Here is a 21,078-nt window from a genome sequence, read left to right on the forward strand (position 1 = left end):
AGAATCTCTGTTCTGCCTCCTGATATTCTGTCTAGGAAAGGAATAAGGGAAAACTCTTTAGGGGGAAAGTGTGCAGGACCAGACATAAAGTACTCTTTCACCCTTTTTTTGTGCTGTTAAGTGCTGCAGGTTTCCCACTTGTGCTGAATATATAGGTGGAAACAACCCAGAAGACTGGAACTAGAACCCCAGGAATAGTTCAGGGAGGGCAAGAAAATGCTCCTTGACAGGGAGTCATGAGAGGCTAGACTTCCCCTCCAGCATGCAAGCCCTCAAACGTCGTGTTTCAGAGTGATTCACTGTTTGTGGGTCCTTCCTCTGCTCCTGTCCAAAGACAGGTGTGGGCAAAGAAGGCAGGAGCAGGAGTGTGGGGGAATGACCCTCCTTCCAGGTGGGCTACAGCTGGTGAAATCAAGCCAGCAGCCCCATAGATGCCCAGGAGTTACAGCACAGCAGACACACAATCTCCCACCCTCCCACTCCTTCTGAGGACTCCCTAAGCATGCCACTGTTCACCTGCTCACTATTCCCCATCCAGCTCCATGCATAGTGCTTGCCCAGTCTCTGCAGCACTCTTGAAAGCTTCACGTGCCCACACCACCTTTTGGCAGGGACCTCCAGAGCTCCACTATGACTCATGAGAAGGGAAAGACCTTCTGTAAGTCCCTAGCCACAGTCATGCCCTTATGTCCCTGCCATTCCCTTGGCTGGTTTTGTGGTACACTGCAGCCTGAGCATCAGTCTCTTCCCAGAGACACATGCTTTTTGGGGCTTCTAGTATCAGCAGTGAACTTAAAATCTATGTACAGCGGTTTACAAAGCTTATTTTCCTGTTAAATAAAGAGAAGGGGCAGAGTGAAACAGTAATTGCAGGATGAAATGCCACAATTTCCAACCCTTTCTGGGAGCTTGACATGGCAAGTCTCATTTCCAACCCCAGGCTTGGGAGAAAGCTTGCAATTAAAAAAATTAACAGTGACCTTGAATACAATGGCTACAGTTTAACTAACCCACATTCAGGCTTTGTTAATCAAGAAGTCCTTCTGTAAACTACAGCACAAAGGCACTTTTCCAAAGATCAGGTTACCTCAGCCCAGCCACACCAGAAAATTTAGAGACCTTTATTTAAAAGCTCAGAAGAGTTCTCCACTGCTGAAATGGCCCTATTTGCTCTTCACCCTCTGCTCTGCAAGGACCAAGGTGAGCAGAAGCCTGGCTCAGCCCATGGCTAAGGCAGGGCTTGCAGTTAAGCAATAACAACCATGAAGCATTTCCAAGGCACTGATGCCCAGCTGGGTGGGGTTACATCATATCCATGGACCTATTCAGCATCTCAACCTCTGGAACTGTACAGCAGAGGCTGCACCAGGATTATAAAACAAAATTAGAAGATACTCTTAAAACATGCATCTTTCAAGGCTCTGGAGAACCTTACAGCTACACCTTCACAGATAATCACATCACAGGTACAGGACAAGGTTAGCAAGTAAGTGCCCAGAGCTAACGAGCCAGTTTACCTATTTATCTAGCAGAGAAGTGGTTTTTACCCTCCATTCCATAGTAATGTTACCTTGACAGGTGCAGTGCCCACAGTAAATACTATGTCTGTCCCATATTCTGAATTATCCCTTTAGGGATGAAAGCAAAGATACATATTCAGGGAATGGATGTTTCCTGCAGCCTCCTGCACAGCTTGCAGCTTCAGAAAATTAAGATGACTGCAAGAGCAAAGGCTGATACTGCTCCTAAAGCAGAACTTATTTGGTATTACTATTCAAAGGCCAGTTAAACTGGAGAGTTGGCTACTCTGGACTCTCTCCTGCTTACTTTTTTATAGATTATAGAGCAAAATATAAATTTCAAAGAAATGTCCTGGAAATACCATGTGCCCTAGGACACTGAGTCTAACTTTGCCCCTCTCCTTAAATTGTTACCCTTAACAAAATATCAACTGCATGTCTTCGCTCTTATTGACTAGCTGGAATACCACTGAAATGTGGTGGCAGTTGGTGATTAGTATTTTTAACTCTTGAGAAGTGTTTTTTATGGCAGTACTTCCTTCCTGCTGGGGTTAGTTTTAACATGTTGTCCTCACTCCTCTGCAAGGCTCACCAAGACCACATAAGATGAAGACATCTGTGTATGTGGATGGACCAAGGTCTTAGAAATGTTATCAGACTACAAGGGAGCTATGAGCTCCAAATGGTCTTGTTTCCATCCAGGCAGATGTTCAGCATTGTAGATTTGTGCAGTTTCCTCATCATTCTCCTCTCTTGACAGTTTTAATTGCTAGATCAGCACATCCCCCAAGCTCCACACTATTTCTGCCCAGCCTGAGCTCTGCCTGCAGACAGGAGGGCTCTTTTTGTCTGGATCTTTGTTCTTTCAACATAATCTAAATATCACTCCCTTAACACCTGATTTAGTATTTCAACCCCTCTAATTACACACAGTGAGATTTTATCGGAAATCTGATTATTGTTTGAAAGTCTGAGCATTTCATCCCAGCCTCAGAATTGATCTATTGACTGCCTTTAAATCTCACATTTTAATTTAACATTTAACACTTTATACCCGCATTAATTACATTTCCCATGATCAATATCAACAAACACCATCTCTGGCCCTCTCCTGATAGAGACACCTTGGAGACCCTGCTCTGCCAAACACTCAAGACAGCTTTGCTCTTGGACATGGATATTTACGGGGCTGATCTATCCAGTGGAAGAGGAAGAGAAAGGAAAAAGTCATTAGAAACGTAAGTAGTGAGTAAGTAGCAAGGTTTAGTAAGCAACACCACCAGAGGAGATGTGCAGGTGCAGAGCTGGCCATGGTGGTGGCATGGGGACTGGCCTGGCCCCACAATGTGGGGAGCAGAGACTCCAGCCAGCTCAACATCTGTCTGTCCCACTCCCACCTTGGCTGGAGGGAAACTGGGCTCTGAAGCAGAGAACCACCAAGTACAGGCTCCACTGTAATTCCTGCTCACACCAAACAGTGGGTGAGCTGGGCTTGGCTTATCCAAGAGCTGCACACAAGCACTAGGCCATGAGAAATTCCTGACTGGCTTGGTATCTCCTGGCATTTAACCAGCCTGCAGGTCTAGTCCCCCCGTTTGCCTCCACACAGCACAACAGGAAGAGCAAAGTGCCCCTCTGATTTCTGAGTCTAGCAGATCTCTTATTAGCAGACACAAACTGTATAGACTAATTAAGGAAGACACCCGTCATGCTGCCTTTCTATCCAGGCACTGCCAGTCTCAAAGGTGGCTGCTAGAAGGCACTGGATCCAGCTTTGCCAGGAGGACAGTACCAAATCTCTTTCTCTCAGCCATGGGAAGCAGAACTGGCTGTGCTTGAGGAGGGTCAGGTCCTCCTTGTACCCTGTCTGCAATGCATTTGTTTGTGTTGCGACTGGAGATAGAAGATGACATTGTCCCCAGTACCGCAGAAAACAGGAATATTTATCCCTGAATAATTTCTCTAGCATATTGAGCACAAGTCATTCTTATGCAAAGACTGCCCTGTACAGCTGCCAAGGTCAGTAAGACCTTGCTTTATTTGCTGCATAAGGGCTGGCTGCGCAAGTTTTACCTTGTACATATTTTTCCATGCGTTGTCTTAGATTTCCTTGCTGCTAGTGTCTATGCACCTTGCTGTCTGTTCAGTAGGTCATGCTACCTTCTCTGGCTGTTAATAATGACTACCCAATATCCAGTGCTCCAGAACAGTCAAAATTCCAGCAAACCAACTCTTACAGTATGTTTAATTCAAAAGACAGCAAGAACAACATTGAATAACAATTTTCAAGGAAAACATGCTCCACGGCTTTTGCTAACAACATCAATATGTTTCTCTTTTCAGGGGGTTGTGACCTGCTATCCACTCACACAGACATCACTGTTCACATTCTAGTATCTACATACAGATGATTTTTTGTGCAAGGATTGCATTCAACCACATGGCACTGCCTGCACACACAGGCTCTGGATTACAATATCAGTAAGTGCAGTCTTCAGGAAGCAGACAAGTACTGAAGAGCCTGGGTTTAAATAGATGACAGGATCTGAAAATAATTTCTTACGCTTTTTAAACTGCAGACACATTTTTACAGACTACAGCCAATAGTTATACCTAGACTAAGGATTGTCCTTCTCCCCAGTTTAGTAAATCCTGTAACATTGCAGGTACAACAGTCAAATTTAGATATTCATGCAAGGAAGAAAAATAGTATTTTGAAATTGTACGATATCATGATACTGCAAAACTCAAAGTTCTTGACATTTAACCCAAGCAGCTCCTTTGCAGAAGAAGAGAATTAAGTAAGCTACCTGAGGTCAGTGACAACTTAGGAAATCTTGTCAGAAGCTTGCCCTGCTCAGGAAGCACCCTGCCTCACCCCAGTCTCTGAACCCGCATCAGTGGTGAGATGGCAAACAAAAAGTCTAACACATCCCCTGATCTGCCAGGAGCAGTGCAGCAAAGTCCCACAGCAACCCAAATTTCTTGCTGGTTTATCTCCCCACACTTGATCCACCACAGCAGCATTTGGTGATGAGCTCTGGCTTATTGTCTGATGCAAACAAGCTTCCAGCCAGTGAGGAGATCTGGTGTGGTGGGAATAGCAAGCCAGGACCTCACACAGCAGCTCATACTTCCTTCTTTCAGCTCAGAAATCAAGCTGTTTTAACTGCCTCACTTTGCCCCCCAATATTGCTTGAACCCCATTCACAGTTTACAGCTGATAACACTAATGTCACATCACCCTGTGGGCTACAAACTCCTCAGGGTAGAAACCCTCTCCCCCTTTACCCTGCAGCAGTCTCTGACCTTGCTAAAACTCCACAGCCATTTCCAGTAACGCGAACCATCACTCAAACTTAAACACATCCTGGTGCCAGCAGTCTCTCAACTGGAGACAGGCAGCACCACAATGGGGCTGCACAGAGGGGTTAAGAAGCACTGCTGAAAAGGGATGCAAACAAGGACTCCAGGCTCTGAGCAAGCACACTCTGCCATACAAAAGGTGAGCATCACTTGTGAGCAAGAGCTGTCTGGCTGAGTATACTGCCTTTGTTAACGGAGAAGACTACATGATGGAGTGGGCTAATTAACTGCATTTTACTTTGGGAAACCCAGGCTTAAATCCTGGCTCTTGTCACAGTTGAAAATGAATTTAGGGACCAGAATAAAGGCCAAGATAATTTATTTTCTACAAAATCATCAAACAGTTGTCCATCCCCTGACAGAGAGGCCCAGAATTCTATGTGAGGCCACTACTGCTTATGCAGTTCTTTCTCCAAATATAGAAGTTATTAACTGACTGATGTGAGTGGTGATCACAGCTACCCATGCTGCTTAGCTGGACTGAGCACCCCAACGTGATGAACCTCGCCATTCAACATGGCCTGCACTTCATGATGCAGTGCCACACGGGTTGCAGATCCTACAGGGAGGGACATCATGCCTGGCAGGATCTAAAATTCAATTTTCATACAGAGTTATTTATCCCTTAACTTTGAAGAGCTAAAGCACAGCTCTGGTGTAACTCTAGTTACTTCACTGGAAAACCACTAGGACTGGTTGTGGTCCAAGGGAGCTGAGGGTAATTTCCCCACTTCCTGCCGGTTGAAGGCTGCCCAGCAGAGCCAGGAGGGAAGTGAGTACTTTCCCCATAAAGTAATTCTCTATTTTTATCATGCTAAGAAAGTTTTTCATTTGGAAACTAAAACTCCTGCTTCAGGAAGAAGCTAAGCACCCTCTTCCTTTCTGATTTATACCACAGAAGTGTTCATCTAATCAAATCAGCCATTTTTTTCTGAAAAGCTGAAAGGAATCATTGTGGAAAAAACTCAGAACAGCAGACCAGCTCCTGAAGGTCTCCAGACAAGAAATACAGATAAATTACATTCCTGACCCTGGAGGTGGCATGTTCCTTCATACTACTGTTTGTAGTGTCACCTTACCCATCCCAAAGAACAGAGATCCCTGGTGTCAGAGCACTTCTGAGAGCAGCATACTTAATGTGTAAGCAGCAGCTAATGATCATGAAGCATAGTTTTGGGCACAATATGCTGTTCTACCAAAGTATGGCATTAGTGCTTCTGAAGTGCCATCATTCTCCTCTTTCCTTCTCTCTCAAAAAAGAGAGACAGCCTCTAACAGCTCCACCAGCACAACTGAATTTGGGCAGGAAGACACAATGGAGGTCAAAAGGAGCACAGAAACATTTTCTGAAGCAGCTTCCAGCACATAATGCTCCAGCATACAGCACAGCTCAGCAATACAGCACCTTTCATCTGCACCAAGCAGGAGACCCAGACACTTAACCCTCCAAAACAACAAAGCGAGGGGTGGGTGTTGTCATCACAGTAGGGTTTTACACCAAGCCAAAGGTTTGTGTGGGAAGCTTGCCTTGAACAGCAGAAGAGGAAAGCTTAAGTCAGACTTCTATCCAAAAAGTCAGGCTCAGGGGGAAGGGATCAGTCAGAAGACACCCATGAACTGGAGCAGCAGCTGTGTCCTGGGGCTCACAGAGAACTCAGCGACCAGGAGGTTCCTGCTACCAAACACAGTGAGATTCCCAAGGCCAACCCAAATTCTGGAAGTAAGGGCCATGCATCTCCCCCCACTGTTATCTTTAAATCCTCTTTACTCTGCAGAGCTATTCTCCACCCTCCTTCCCTTTTAATCAGGCCTGACCTACAGATGTCAGCCTCATTTCAGCTAAGTCAACACAACTGCCACATCTAGGATGCTGTGACAGGAAAAACCTTACACTCTTGGCTGGATTCCAGAGTCTACTTCTTGGTCTAGACCTGACCTCGTTCCTTTTCTGCAAGCTTAATCCTATACCTTAAGGGCACAGTGAACACACAGCGACTCCAACATGGGCCTGTCTATGCTCAGTCTCCCCTTCAGCCTGCAGAGATTCTTTTGATCACCCTACACAAATAACAATAATTATTGACAGGAGGCTCCCTCAAAACTGATTGTTCTTAAAAACCACACATGTTCAAAAGCCAAAAAGCAAACAAAACACACAGTACTTTCTGAAAGCTGAATCTTACCCTAGAGCTCACCCAACAGGACATGAACCTTAAATCAACAGTCCCCAGAGTTTCCTCAGAAGCAGCTCTGGCCTCACACTAAAACCATAGCCAAGTTTGGGATACCCAGCTTCATCTAAAGGTTAGAATGGGGATGAAACCAACCTTAAAAATAATTTCTTTCCAATGCCTCTTTCATGGGCAGTAATACCGCCCACTAAAACAGGTTGCTTAAAGCCCTATCCAACCTGGCCTTGTGCACTTATTCATCCTTTGTCGGAAACACAATTCAAAACATCAATCGAACACAAAGGACTTGAACCAGATCCCACATCAACCCCCAACAGCACAGCTCAGTGACCTGCTGCAATGGTATAGTCAAAGAGCAAGCTGGTTCCTCTATTTTACCACACATGGCCCGGTCCCTGCTGTCCCCACCCCATGTAGCCAATATGCAGGAGGCACAGGCTAGAGATAGATGGACAACAGCTTGTCCTATCTTGCCCAAACACACCATACAAACAGGGCAGCAACACTGAGCAGGATCCAACTCCTGCACTCCACCTTGTGACCCAAAAACCTTGACCCCAGTCACACATCAGTAGCAGCAGTGGGAATATCAAACCACAAATAAGGTATTAGTAGCTAATTTGTTATCTGCTTATTCCAAGAAGGCAGCTAGCTGTGGATTCAACCTTCAGGCAACAACGCAGGTTTTTGTTAGCTCTCAAAAACATTTGCACGGTGCTTTGTTAAGTGTTTGTGGGCGATGTTCAAAACCCCAATTATCTGTATCTGACACGATGCTGAACCATTACTCTCATAATTCACAGGAGCTGTAAAAACAAAACTCCATCAAGGCTAAGAAGAACCTTTGGATCAAATTGTCTTGAGTTCTGAAAGAGTCCCTGAATATGTGCTGCAAGAAATCCTCCATACAAACACACCTTTCATATCACGGGAGGAGGAGGGGAGGGAGAGAAAAAGAGATTAAAACCAAAAGCCAGATCCTCAGGTAACAGAAAAATCAGAGGTTCTCCCTCAGTTTACAGTACCACAGATTTGAGCCAAAGGTGCTTTTAAAGTCCTTTTATGAAACATTTTAATCTTTCTACCTGCTATGTGCGCAAGCTAGGCAGTGCTTTTCAGAGAAATTATTTATTCAGCTTTACAGTGACTAACCTGAATTTCCAGACTGCTTCAAAAGAAAAACTGAAGCATTTCTTTACAAAAGGCAAACAGCATTAGACTTCTTCCCTCCTTGTTTTTCCTTTTCTTTTTTCCTCCATCCCTCAGCTGAAACATCTCTACCTCTCATCTAATAAATAAACAAATTACATATCTTTCCCTAAAAATATGTTCTTCCCTTCACCTCCATGCCAAAAATGTGCTGACAATTTCTTCTTTTTTCTTTTATTTTTCTTTGCTGACACCACTCAAAATAGAATAAATTCCTTTCCTTTTATTTTAAATTGATTTTTCAGTTTAGCTACATACATGAAAAAACAGCAAGCCTTACATCACTGGCTACAGTCTTACAACCTGGAATAAACTGACCACCATGCTGAAAAGCATGGGATTACCAAGGGCTTGGCATTAGTGGGATACCCTAGGAGAAATGACCACAGTCAAAAGGAAATTACAGGGTCAGTGAAAGCGGCCACACTGTTGCATGAACTGCCTCAATGTTACTGCCCAATAAGAAAGTAGCATCACAACAATTACATACAATTAAGGCTTTAATCCAAGCCATCAAATGAAGGAGCAGTTCCAAAAGCCATGGACTCACCAGGATACACTTCCCAGCAGCCAGGGCAGGTGTCCTGAGGACAGGGAGCTCAGGTAGCACACACCTCTCTCCACCATGCCTTCACTATGTGCCTGCCACAGGGGAAGCAAAGTCACAAATAGCAGGTCTGGCTTAAGGTAAGGTTTAAGGTTCTAACAACTGTATTTCACCAGGAATAAGCTCTAACTCTGCAATGTGGAGGGCAGATGTACATTTTCTTGGGTGGAGATGCCCTCTACTCAACCCAGCCTAAGACCTTCACTTACACGGGGCTGTGATTAGGGGATTCAGGTCATAAGCAAGCAGATCTCACGCTTTAATTCTCTCTCTCATTTTGGTTGCCTGGATCTCCAGGATGAGCAACATCACATTCCTACAGAAACCTAAGGTCGTGTGCACCAGCTCTTTCCCTCAGAAGAGGGAAATGCATGAGGCTGATCGTGAAAACCTCCCACCCACAGATGTCAGATGTGCCACAGCACTCTTTCCCCACACTGAAAGCTCCAAACAACAATCCTAAAGCCAGTCCAAACAACAGTCCTAAAGCCTCCTCACCTCCACAATCAAGCTAACAATACTGCATCAAATTCATCAATACCATTGCATTTGTACTGTCCTTCTGGTAAACCACCCAGAAAATTGTGCATCCAAAACCATAGCAGCCTTCACCCTCTCTCATTCTTTCAGCTTCCGCCTAAGATCACCTTGGTGAGAATCTCTCTGGCAACACGGGTTCAAAACCATCCTAAAACCACCCACGAAAGGGTATCAGATTGCAACCCTTGTTTCACTCTACTGTAAGCATCATGCAGGATTAACCCCTTGCTAAATGATCTGGGACTATGGTTACACACTCCCAGATTTGTTACTTATTTGTGGCAGCTTTCACTACCTGCAGATGCTGTCCAAAAATACCAAAGAAAAATTTGTGCCCTCGGGAGCTCATAGTCTGAAGGCAGAGGTCAGGAGAAACACTCTGTTCTTATTAATGCAGTTCTACTGAGAACTGGGAAAAAAAAGAAGCCATGCCTGTGTGCTTCTCAGAAGCAGATTATGTTTAATAATACAAAGATTACTGGCATTAAATGAATTTAAATTCATTCTTCTATCATTCAGAATATTAAGGATTTTTACCTTCCTCCCAGAATCACTCCCATTTGTAGTCAGCCTCACTTTCAGTCTATCACAAAGTTACTATATTTGGACAATAATTACCACAGTGGACTTCTCCCCCTTGACAGTTTTGTTGTATTCGGAGTCTTATAAAAAAGAAGTATTTGTAGCATTAGTTTCATCTAAAAAAAAAAAAAAAAGGAAGATAGGATGCTTACAATTGCTGCATAAATCTCTGAAGAAGTTTCTGCAATCCTAATGGGTTCTTTGCCTATCAACAGGCAAGGGGAAAGTCTCACTTGTGCAGTAGGAGTGTCACTCCTGCAGACAGAACAAGTGGTGTTCAGCCCTGGGTTCTGCCAGGGAGAGGGAGCTGACACCAGCATGGAACATGCCACAACACCAGCACGTGTCACAGGCACATGGGACCAACAAAAAAGTGTCTTGCTGGTGACCAAAACTTGATTTGAAATTCAAGTTTCTCCTCACTAATGTTCAGATTCAAACTAAAGACACTGCTCTGCACCACCTCACTAGGAATTTAATGGTTTTACAGCCAGCACCAGAAAACTGAAGATGGAGCACAGTAACAGCAGCAAAGCCAAACACAGATTTATTTTCATGAGAAAAAACTTCTGAAATTTAAATTTCAGTTCAACTATAAAGTCCCTCTCCCCAGTCATTATGACACTGACAAAGAAATATCTGAGGATGCTCAAGAGAAAGCCATCAGAAAAGCAAGTCACCAGTCACAGGTTTGCTGCTGAACATCACAAATGATTGCTCTAAAGAAGCGTCTCACAAGTGTTTGAATCTACATTTTACTGATAAAAAGGGACTTCATGTCAAAAAACCTGTAAATCGCTGCCAGTCAGTCCCAAATCTGGCATGCTTGGCTGGACTGTGGCATTCCCCACTTGCTCTCCTGGCCCCTACACTGGGAAGTCAAGCCAAAGCATCCCCACACCTACAAAACCAGAATCAGTGGGCAATTGTGTGAAATGTACTGTGTGGTGAATTGCTGCTGCATGGGATTGGTCCAACTCAACTGCCCAGTCCTTTTGTTTCAAAAAGGGAATTACTGCTGCTAAAAGGCACCTGCCTTAGCTCACAGCCTTTTGCAATGGATGCTCTGAGCATTTTTCTAATTAAATCAGTACATAATTATTAGAGTGTTTTATTGACCCAAAAAAACCCAGCACCCTGCAAAAGGCCACCAGAGACTCCCTCAGCCTCACCCATGCAGACTCTCTCCTGCAGCACTGGGCACCCTCCAGCTCTGCTCTCACCACCTTTTCCAGCTGATCCAAGCACAGGCTGCATTAGCCCAGGCATCATTCCTGACCTCTCCCTCAGCCAGGACAAGCTTTCATGACACTGACAAAGCAGAGGAAAGAGGACAGCAGCAGTGAGGAAAGAGAACACACCTTTCAGTGCCAAAAAACATATGAAGTGCGTGAAGAAGCAGGCTTAGCTCCTCATGGCACCCATGAAGCCAAGAGCACTTGGCACAGCCTGGGAGCTCAAGCAGCCAACAGCTCTGCCTTGGCAATGCCCCATTGTCAAGAGGTTTCCACCTCTTGTCCCAAATACACACATTCCCCGCAAGAGGCTCCAAGACCTAGGGGAAAACTTTATCATGTAAGCTGGCATGAAAAATGGTGTCACCACCCAACTAGGGGTACCTATTACAGTCTCTACATCTGGGCCAAATTTAGAAATCTAGGTATCTCTAGAAAATCAAGATGGGTGTCACTGTACAGAAAATAAATAAATCTGTTATTAAGCACACAAAATGCTTCCCTGTACCTTATTAAAAATCTCAAGGTGTTGTTAGGAGGATCACCTTCCACCTAACACAGGGCACAGAATGAATTTGGCATTTGGCAGCAGCATCCTCAGTCCAACCTTGGTACCTGAGTGTCAGCTACTGAATGAGTCATATTACAACAGTCACCAGAGTTGGAAAGTCCCCAACCCAGCAGGTCTCTCCCTTCAGCAAGGTTCATAAAACCTCATACAGAATCTGCGCTACATGCCATATTCATCTCCAGAGTGTCAGAAGAAACGTGGATCACAGCTACTCAACCCACTGCTCTCCAGACCCTGAAAATCATGCTGAAGGTGGTCAATCTCATGTGAGAGACACCCAAGAGAGGTGCCCTGGGCAGACTAGTCCAAGGAGTGTGCAGTTCAGGCACAGGGAGGAGTAGGGATAACCTGTCTGCACTTCTAAGCAAGAGGGAGAGGCTGGCTGCACCCAGAGGCAGCAGGGGAGGTGTCACCTCACTGCAGAGATGCAGGAGGGAATGGGCTCGCTGTTATCCTGCAGGAGAGCAGCCCACTCTGGTTTCCTTATTTACATGACCTGAAGTGCAGCTTCCTCAAGCACCATGTGAAAGGTGCTGCTTCATTAGCCAGACCACGCCTGGGCACTTGGGACACTGCCAAAGTTAGCTCATTACCGAGGCTCTGCTTAACGAAGGGCACTGAGGTTGTCACACCAAGTGCTTCACTGAGTAATTAGTCAAGCCAAATTCATCAGTGATGGACTTGGTCTGAGGAGCAAGCAGAGTACACAGAATGGAGGCGTATGTTTGTGGATCCAGGAGCCAAGTGCAAATGCAAGGTGGAGATTCCAGTGCCAAAACCTGGGCAGTCTGTCTAAGGGCATGGAGGCTTCACAAAACACCTCTACACTCTGACTTCCTCAGTCAGATACAACTCCAGCGTTCCGAGGCTTAAGAGAAAGAAGGATAAACCATCTGTAACCCTATGAATGGCTCCATGCTACTGTTTCTGTTTTGTACATCAAAAATAATTTCACTGAAATGTATCTGAATGCAATACAAGCCCCCTGGGCCAGCACTGCTTATTACTATTTATATAAAAATGTTCAGACTATATTTGAAAGAAGCCCACTGATACCTGGTATGGCCATAAAAAGATTTATTCACCCTGACTTGCTGGCTGCAGAGTAGGAGATCCTACAACTGAGCAACTTAAGAAGAGTGACCAGCACTGATTAAAGAGTTCTCACCAGATTTTGGGAAGAGAAACCCCAACACCTCTACTGCCCAAGCAACGAAGAGACTGATTCTTTCTCCTCCATCTGTTTTGCACCCTATGGCCTGCAGTAACATTTTGCATGCTGTGGACTAACCCGGTGCTCTGGAGAGCACCTCCCAGCAGCAGCCCGGCAGTCAGCCACAGCTCAGAGCTTGTCCTTTACCGAGCAGGATTTCCCATCAATGGTATGGAGATGTTTTACAGCTCACTCTTCCAGCCTTTAGGACCACTTTAACAACTGGTCCATCAACCCACACAGGCTCCTCCCAGCATCACAGCTCTGCATTGCACAACCACATCTCACCACCACACAGTCCCAGAACCTTCCACCAAAACATTACCAAACGCTTCACAAGCACTAATGAATTAAGAACCAGCATCCCATTTAACTCCAGGAGCAGAGAAGCAGGCTGAGGTGTCCCCATCTCCCTGTGAGCCTGCTGAGGAGCCAGGCATGGCAGACAGACCTGCCAGCTCCCTCCCTCTGCTCAGCTACAGACCTGTGAGATATTTCAAAGGCTCTTTCCAAAACAGAAGGAAAGGAGAAAAAAAGAAAAAGCTCTGTTTTCCTTGAAAAGCAGGTCGTGCAACAAAGAAAGCACTAATAAAGGTTTCACCATCCAAATTAAAAGTCAAAGGCAGCAATGAAGTGTCTCTGAAATATAAGAAACACGTTGTGCACGGTGTGAAATTTATTGCTGCCTAGCAGAATGAAGCCAAACATTTTAATATGGAAAAACACCGCTACTTTTGACCAAAACAGATTGGGAACAGGAAGTAAAAACAAATCACCCAGCTGCGGCCTCCCTGCTCTAAGAGGAGCAGCAGCCAGTGTTTCCTGCCCACCCTCACCCTGTCCATGGCTGCCAAGGTCTGCACACTGTTCGCTCAGGGGCCAATCCCACCTAAAACAGACAGTTTGTTATTAAAGCTGTTGTAGGCAAGACCAGGCCTTTATTGAAGGGGATTCAGCTGGGAAGAGCCAGGAAAATGAAACTGCAGGAATCGCCCCAAATGCTGCATCCATTTCCAAACTGCACAGGGACAGGCTCCCCTACAAGGAGATTCCCCTTCTTTCAGTGGCTCTCTACACTTTCACCAGCCAAATTCCTGACTCAGGACAGGCATATTTCAGGAGTTAATTTTGGTTTTACTACATCATCACCAGCAAACCCTGAGAAATTAAGTAAAGCCTCAATTGGCTCAAGACATAATTGCATTTCTCTTAAATAATAGTTTCGCATTATTTCATTTTTTGTTGTTGTTTTTTTCTTTTGAGCTCGTGCATATTACATTCTAATTATATTTTAAAGCTTTTATTTGCAGCTACAGGAATAACCCAGAAAGACATACAGATGAGCTAATTTTCAAATCATCACTTATGAAGTACATGAAACTTTAAAAAAAATGACAGATAGACCAAAGAACTTGGGAAAAAAAGAAGAAACACGCAGAACTGAAAGTCCATTATCTCTTTTGTTAAAGCCAGTAATTCAGTGCCAATGAGAACGGCTTTAAGACCTCAGCAGAGCAAACGCTGAATATCACACACGTAATGCAGCAGAAAATGTCATTTGCACAAATGCTACACACTGAACAGCAGCTCAGAACCTGGTATTCTGACTAAAATTCTGCTTTCAGCAAATCTCATAAGTACCATTTTTATCAGCTCAAGCAGATTTTTCCTACAAGATTTTAAAAGATTACATGCCAGGTGTAGAATACTTCATAAAGCAGAATTAGATTTTTGCCGTGCATGGTTTATTTTAATTTTTTTTTTTATATATATAATAGCAACCAGCAAATTACAGCCATTAGTATGACACTGCCTTCACAGCAGATTTATGGCAGCATTACCAAAAGCAGAATTTCAACCAACAACACTTCTGGATAACACAGACATCTGCAGAACCAAGGGGGGGAAAAAAGCACATAAGCATGCACAACCACACATTTTGTGTATTACTATCCAAGACTTTTACAAGGATGGGTGTTTTGTGCCACTGTTCTGCAAGACAGTACCCTGAGCACGCACAAGGGTATGGTACAGTCTCCTGCACACAGCGACCTCCAGTCCTACCTCATATTCTTTTAAATCCCTCACCTTCATGCTCATAAATACAGCTTTGGCAGAGGAGCTACACTGCAAGGAAGAAATCTCACCCCACACTCCTGTTACAGTGCTACATGAAATCCTCCCTCTGCCCCAGCAAGCTCCCAGCAAAAATATCCAAGTTTATCACGCCGAGGAAGGAACAATAAGTGGGAGTCCAAAAAGGCAGTCAGAAGTACCGCCAAAAAATCAGAGCTCTTTCTCAAAAAAAGGCCCTCCCTTAGGAAGGCTGCCAATCAAGCTCGATCACGAGGCTGTTTTCTGAGGGTGAATAGAGTTCTTATTGACACAGCTTATGTCTGCAGCATGCAGCCCTCCACAAGGCTTTCAAGAGCAGATCGGATTACACAGACACATTCTCTCTGATTTTATGCATTCAGAAGCCCTCAGACATAAAATACCCGGCTCAGAAGGCCACTGCTTTTTCCGCTTGCTATCGGCCTACGTACTTTTACAGAAAAAAAACCCCAGGCAAACAGATCCTGGCACCTTTACTTGGGCTCCCAAGGCCCTCACCCTCACTCAGCAGGGCCTTATAATTTGCAGGCCAAGCCACAGATTCACCCCATGTGAATAATACAAAACGACTCATTCCCATGGTGAGTACTTAGCATCAGAATGAGAAGGGAAAAAACAAATAACTGCTGACACCATTTAAAATGGGAGACGATAACATCAACACTGCTCTGGGTAGACAATCCTTCCTGGAAGATGGCATGGAAAAAGGGGAGGATACACACCTTTTAAAAGAACAACAGCACTGCACAGCTTAGCAGGCAAGGGGTGACCAACTGCAAGCATCACAAGCACAAATTCAGGTAAATCATCTATCCAGGAGCAGCAATTTGCACACATGGAAATCTGGAGAAAACAAACTAAAATGATCCCTATACTTAGGGGACACAATAAGGAATTCCATTTCAGCAGCAGACACAGATAGAAAGTCTGGGGAATCTGTGGTGTTGCCTTAGAGGTGAACAGAGAATTACAAAATGTTTTATTATAAATGCTCCAGCTTAAAGATGGAATTTCAGCAAAAGAGACAAGTCTGTGCTTAAATTGTATGATGAATTAGAACCTGAGCATTGCCCTAGAGATGGATGCATGCACTGCCCAGAGGCCTAGACTACACCAATTAAAAAGAAGCTCACAGCCTCTAAAAAACAGTCTAAAAAGCAAACCAGTACATTACACACGGGTAACTGGATCCTTATCCCCTGTGCAGTGGATCCCTGATTCAACTCAGCCACACTGAATCGAAACTTCTCACTGAAATATTACATATGGCAAACACAGCAAATCAAGCAAGCTTGAGCTTCAGAGCTTTTAAGGGATTTTAAGAGCAAACACACCCTGGTCAATAAAGACATCCTCTCTTTCCTGCTTCCAGGCTGCAGTCGCTCCCCAACCAAGGTTTTCTAGCATTTTGCAAAAGATTTTTCTGACATTTTTCCCGATGGCTGCTGGGAGTCTGGACCAGGGCAATGGTAAAGCAAAATGCCATGTCTGTCTGACATGGCAGTTCTTTGGTTGGATGTTTGCACTGTTCTCAAGGCACACCAAGAGAAACATCACTCCTAAGACTACCTTTGGATATCAAGATCTAAGCAACCTGTGCTTTTCAGTGCTCAGCCTCCCTCTCAATGAGCAGCCTCATGTTTCTAGTACTCAGTTTCCACATGTGACTTCTAGTATGTTCATGGTCCAAAAAGCCTGCTCCTATGAATGCTCCACACTCTTTCCCAATACATCTGAGTCATGTAAAGGTTCACTCCACTGACAAAGCCAAGTTGTCACCACCAGCACAGAATGGGGGTGTCCTACGGTGGGCACCAGTCACCAAATTTCAACTGTAGATTCATCATCTGCATTTGCCACAAAGAAAACCTTCATTTGTTTTCAGGCTCCTGACTGAGCTGCAGGCACTGATGACTAGGCAAGCCATGGTTTGATTTGTGCCTTCAGGAAGATCCATCTGCCAGGCATTAGCAATTCAGTTATGCTGTGGCCCAGCCCCATCCTATCCTGCCTGGGCCCCCCAAGTTCTTGTGCCAACACAACAATTTCTGTGGCCACATGGAGAAGCTGAGTGATGGCTAAAATGAGCGTAGTTTTTTCCTTGTTATTCTGCAAGATTATTCTTAAATCACAAGGATGGAAGAGTCTGGAGGAAAAGGCCAGAAGAAGCACCACTTCCCACCACAGCACCAGCTTCAAAATTGATTGCAAGCTATGCTGCAAAAAGTAACAAATCCAGCCTCTCTCTCTGCAGTCACAACTTTTTAAGTTGCACTTTGAGATTCCCTTAAACATGCAGAACAGCCCCTCAAAACTTCGTGTCTGATGGCATCGTAAGTACAAAATTCTAAGTTCCACATATTCCTCTTGCCAAGATGGGACAAGCCCAGGAGAAAACTTCTAGGTCTGTAAAATTCTAAAGAATAACCTTTAAGGTTTATTCCAGCCATTACCCAACAGAGAATATGCCCATCATCCCTACTGTCAGTAACCTTCCTGCAGCACATGGTCCAGCACTGGGAGGGAAGGATTTCACAGGTCAAGACCTCCCTCTTTCTCCATGTAGGTCCCTCACAGCAGTGGAAAGGATGTGGCACCCTGAATTCTGCTGAGCTGACCAGATGCTGCAGGAGGCTGAGCAGGACAGTTTACAGCATCGTGGGGCTAATTTCCTTGCTGACCACCAGGTCTGCTTTGGGCCCCTGCCAACATATCCCAAAAGGCCCATAAGGCAGCACCAGATCTGCAGCGGCCACACAGCTGTAAACAGGCTGAACCAGGTGCACACATAAAACTCAGCCGCTCCTAGAAAGGCCAACTGAGCCCAAAGTAGACTACTCCTCCTCCTGCTATCAGCACATCCCATAATACCTAGAAGCTTCAGCACAGTCCATTGTCTTTGGAACACTCAAAACACTGAAATAGTTCTCAAAACTTTTCTGGGCCATCTCTGCTTTAAAATTACTTTGCTTAAATATATACCATGTCTATATATATCCGCACACACACCGAGGGAAATTGGCACCCGTGCGCAGAGCTGGTGCCCACACGCCGTACCTCTGCACAGCCTCCCAGGTCTGCCTGTGCAGCTCCACACCAGTACAACTCTACAGCAAACCAGAGCTGCCTAAAGCCACCCCAGGAAGATCCTGCCCCACTGCCAGGAGCACTGAAAAGACCACAGCTTGCAGGCTCTCCACCAGACCAGGCTCTCCACCAGACTTACTAACACTCATCTTCCTTGGGGTATGGAGAATAATGGGGGCAGGGAAGTTTCAAGACCACACTACAAATCCTTTAAGTCCTTCACTTCTGCACAAAGCTGAACCCCCCCCCAAGTCCTCCCTTCAGGATATTTTTCCCTCCCAGGACGTTCATTAGTAAATTAAGCTCCAAGGAGCAGGACTGTGCCATGTAAGGCATTTCTCCAGTCAGGAGAGCAGCACCACTGCAGCCCCCACATACTACCTTAACACCAAAACACCCGCAAGGAGGACCCACAGGGGGAAAACATCTCTGCAACCCTATGGAAGCTGCTCTATGGAAACTTTAACTGCATTACTTCTGCTTCTGTATAATCCCAGAATAACTAGCTTAATTCAGACTGCTCCAACTCAGACACTTGATAGTTTCAACGTGGTATAGACTATAACCTCACTCTAATTACAGGATCATGTTACATGTCCAACAACTGCTGCAATTTAGTCTTGCTTGATACACCCCAGCTGAAAATTGCTCATCCCACCTCTCACTCTCTTGCTTTTTGGCAACCTTTGAATGGAGGCAGGGATACCTAGCAACACCTCAGCAACTGACACACTCGCACCCCAAGCCTCATAAAGATTAAGCCATTATTTCCTTGCAGTAACAATGGCAATGACTTCCATCAGTGCAGAATAAGCTAGTTTTAGGCAAATAGCACAGACACGACGCTACTGTTCATACACTTCTCTGTGCAAACACAATACAGGATTATTGCAAAGAGCCCCAACACCGCGAATTCGCACATCGCTCCCCGAGTCCGGTGTTCATCCAACACGGAGCCTGTCTGAGCAAGACGGGACTTTTCAGAGGCAAAACCTGCAGGACCAGGCAGTCGGACTGTCACTACCTCAAAGGCAGGGGATACTCCTTACAGCAACGCACGTCTTGCCTTTGAGCTCAAAACGGCATCGGCGGCTCCCGCTGCCATGAACCGGGAAGGTTTTCTCCCCGCAGCAGCTCGGCCGCGCCTGAGCCGAATGTTAACAGGTCTCTGCCTCGCGTCAGCCCCGCCACCGCCTCAGGCTCGGCCGGGGAATGTTCCGCTGCCCGAGAGGACGAGCTGTCCGGCCATGGCTCGGCGATGATTCAGCAAGGGGGTGGCTCCCGGTGAGAAGGCACACCTCCTGCGAGCTGTCACACCGCGGGGCCGGGGCAAAATGGGAGAGAGAACTTGCTCTGTCTATCATGGCTGCACTTTCCAAAATGCGTAACCTGGCCTGGTAGGGGCGAGGGGAGCGAAGGGGAGGGGGGGTGTGTTTCCATCAGCAGGCACAGGAGACTAATTGAGGGAAACGTCTCGAGGCTTTTGCCGATGGCACAACTAAATGAAGGAAAAGAAGAAGAAAGGAAAAAAAAAAAAAAAATAGCCAGACACTTTGGGAGCCAGCATCAACTTCGCCAGGCTGTGTTCTTTGTTTCTAGGCAGACTCTAGTGCGGTGGCAAGAATGAACAAATGCGCATGTCTTCATAAGAGTCAAAAAAAAAAAAAAAAAAGGAAAAAAAAAAAAAAAAAAAAAAAAAGAAGAAAGAAAAAAATCCCCCCTCCCCTCCGGTCCCTCTCTCGCCGCTGCGGCGGCCGGAGCCCTCCGGAGAGTTTGGGCTGCTTTTCCAGAAGTAAAACTCCGCTTCCTACTGCTCCGAGCGGGGGTTTGCTAGGCTACCAGGCGTCCGGGGGTACGGCAGCGCCTGCAACACTTTCGGCTGCAAAAATTAGTTCTGGTGTGGGTTTTGCGATTTATTTTTTTTTTTTTCCTATTAAAGAACGGAACGTCGCCCCCGCCACGCTCCAACCGCGCCAGCCGCCCTCCGCAGCCGTCCGCCGGAGCGGAGCGGAGCCCGGGCCCGCCGCCGCCGCCAGACAAAGGAGAGATGCGGAGCCGCGCCAGCACCCGCGGCCAGCCCGCCTGCGCTCCCGGGACAGCCGCCCGCGGGGACCGGGACCGGGACCAGCCACCGCCGCGCCCCCTCCCCGTTGCGCGCCCCCCGTCCCCGGGCGCCCGCGGGTCGGGGGGGCACCGAGCGTCCCGTGGCCACCCCGGCCTTACCTCGCAGCGGCGGCGGCGCTCGCAGGCAGCGGCGGCCGCTCCGTGCCACGCGCGGCGGCGCGGGGCGAGCCACGGGGGCCGGTTTAGCGCGGGGGCCGCCTGCGCGCCGCCATTTTAACGCCTCCCGCCCGCCCTCCGCCCCCCTCACCCCCCTCTCCCCGCGGCCACGCGCGGCGTGGAAATGCCACTCAGCGTCCCCCCTCGTCCTCCCCGTCCCCTCCGCCCCCGTCCCCGCCGTTACATTGACGCAGCGGCTCCTGGTCGCCGGGCCCGCCGTGGCGGAGCTATAGCAGCAGGGCAGCAGCAGCAGCCGCCGCCGTCGTGGCCCCTCCGCCGCCGCCTCCCGCCGCCGGGCGCACATGGTACGCTCCGGGGCCGCGCCGCGCCGCGCCCCGCCGGCCGCGCGCGCCGCCCGGCTGCTGCCATGGCAACCGCCCCGCGACCCCCGCCCCGCCGCGACCCGCGGGACGCGCCCCGGGGCCGCCGCTCCGCCGGGATGCCCGGGCACCTCCCGGCACCTCTGCACAGAGCCGCCGCGATCCCGCACCGCGATCCCGCACCGAGCCCACCTGTCCCCAAAGCCACCGCCGCCCGCCGAGCGGCTGCATCGCCACTGTC

General features: G+C 46.9%; 1 protein-coding gene across 10 annotated transcripts in view; it reads right to left on the reverse strand.

Annotated features, from left to right (window-relative positions):
• MBNL3 (muscleblind like splicing regulator 3) overlaps positions 1–20,823 on the reverse strand; it is a 92,256-nt gene extending 71,433 nt beyond the window's left edge. For 2 of the 10 annotated variants that reach the window (XR_009278546.1, XM_058847983.1), the window contains exon 1: positions 19,262–19,487. The gene's annotated coding sequence lies outside the window, so the exon portion shown is untranslated. Of the gene's footprint in view, positions 1–8,837; positions 8,856–19,261; positions 19,493–20,460; positions 20,595–20,701 lie in introns of those variants that run through there. The other 8 variants (XR_009278547.1, XM_058847978.1, XM_058847982.1 and 5 more) reach the window with 8 other exon arrangements.
• Between the last annotated feature and the right edge of the window lie 255 nt (positions 20,824–21,078).

The sequence above is a fragment of the Poecile atricapillus genome, chromosome 12, assembly GCF_030490865.1.
Source record: "Poecile atricapillus isolate bPoeAtr1 chromosome 12, bPoeAtr1.hap1, whole genome shotgun sequence".
Lineage (NCBI taxonomy): Eukaryota > Metazoa > Chordata > Aves > Passeriformes > Paridae > Poecile > Poecile atricapillus.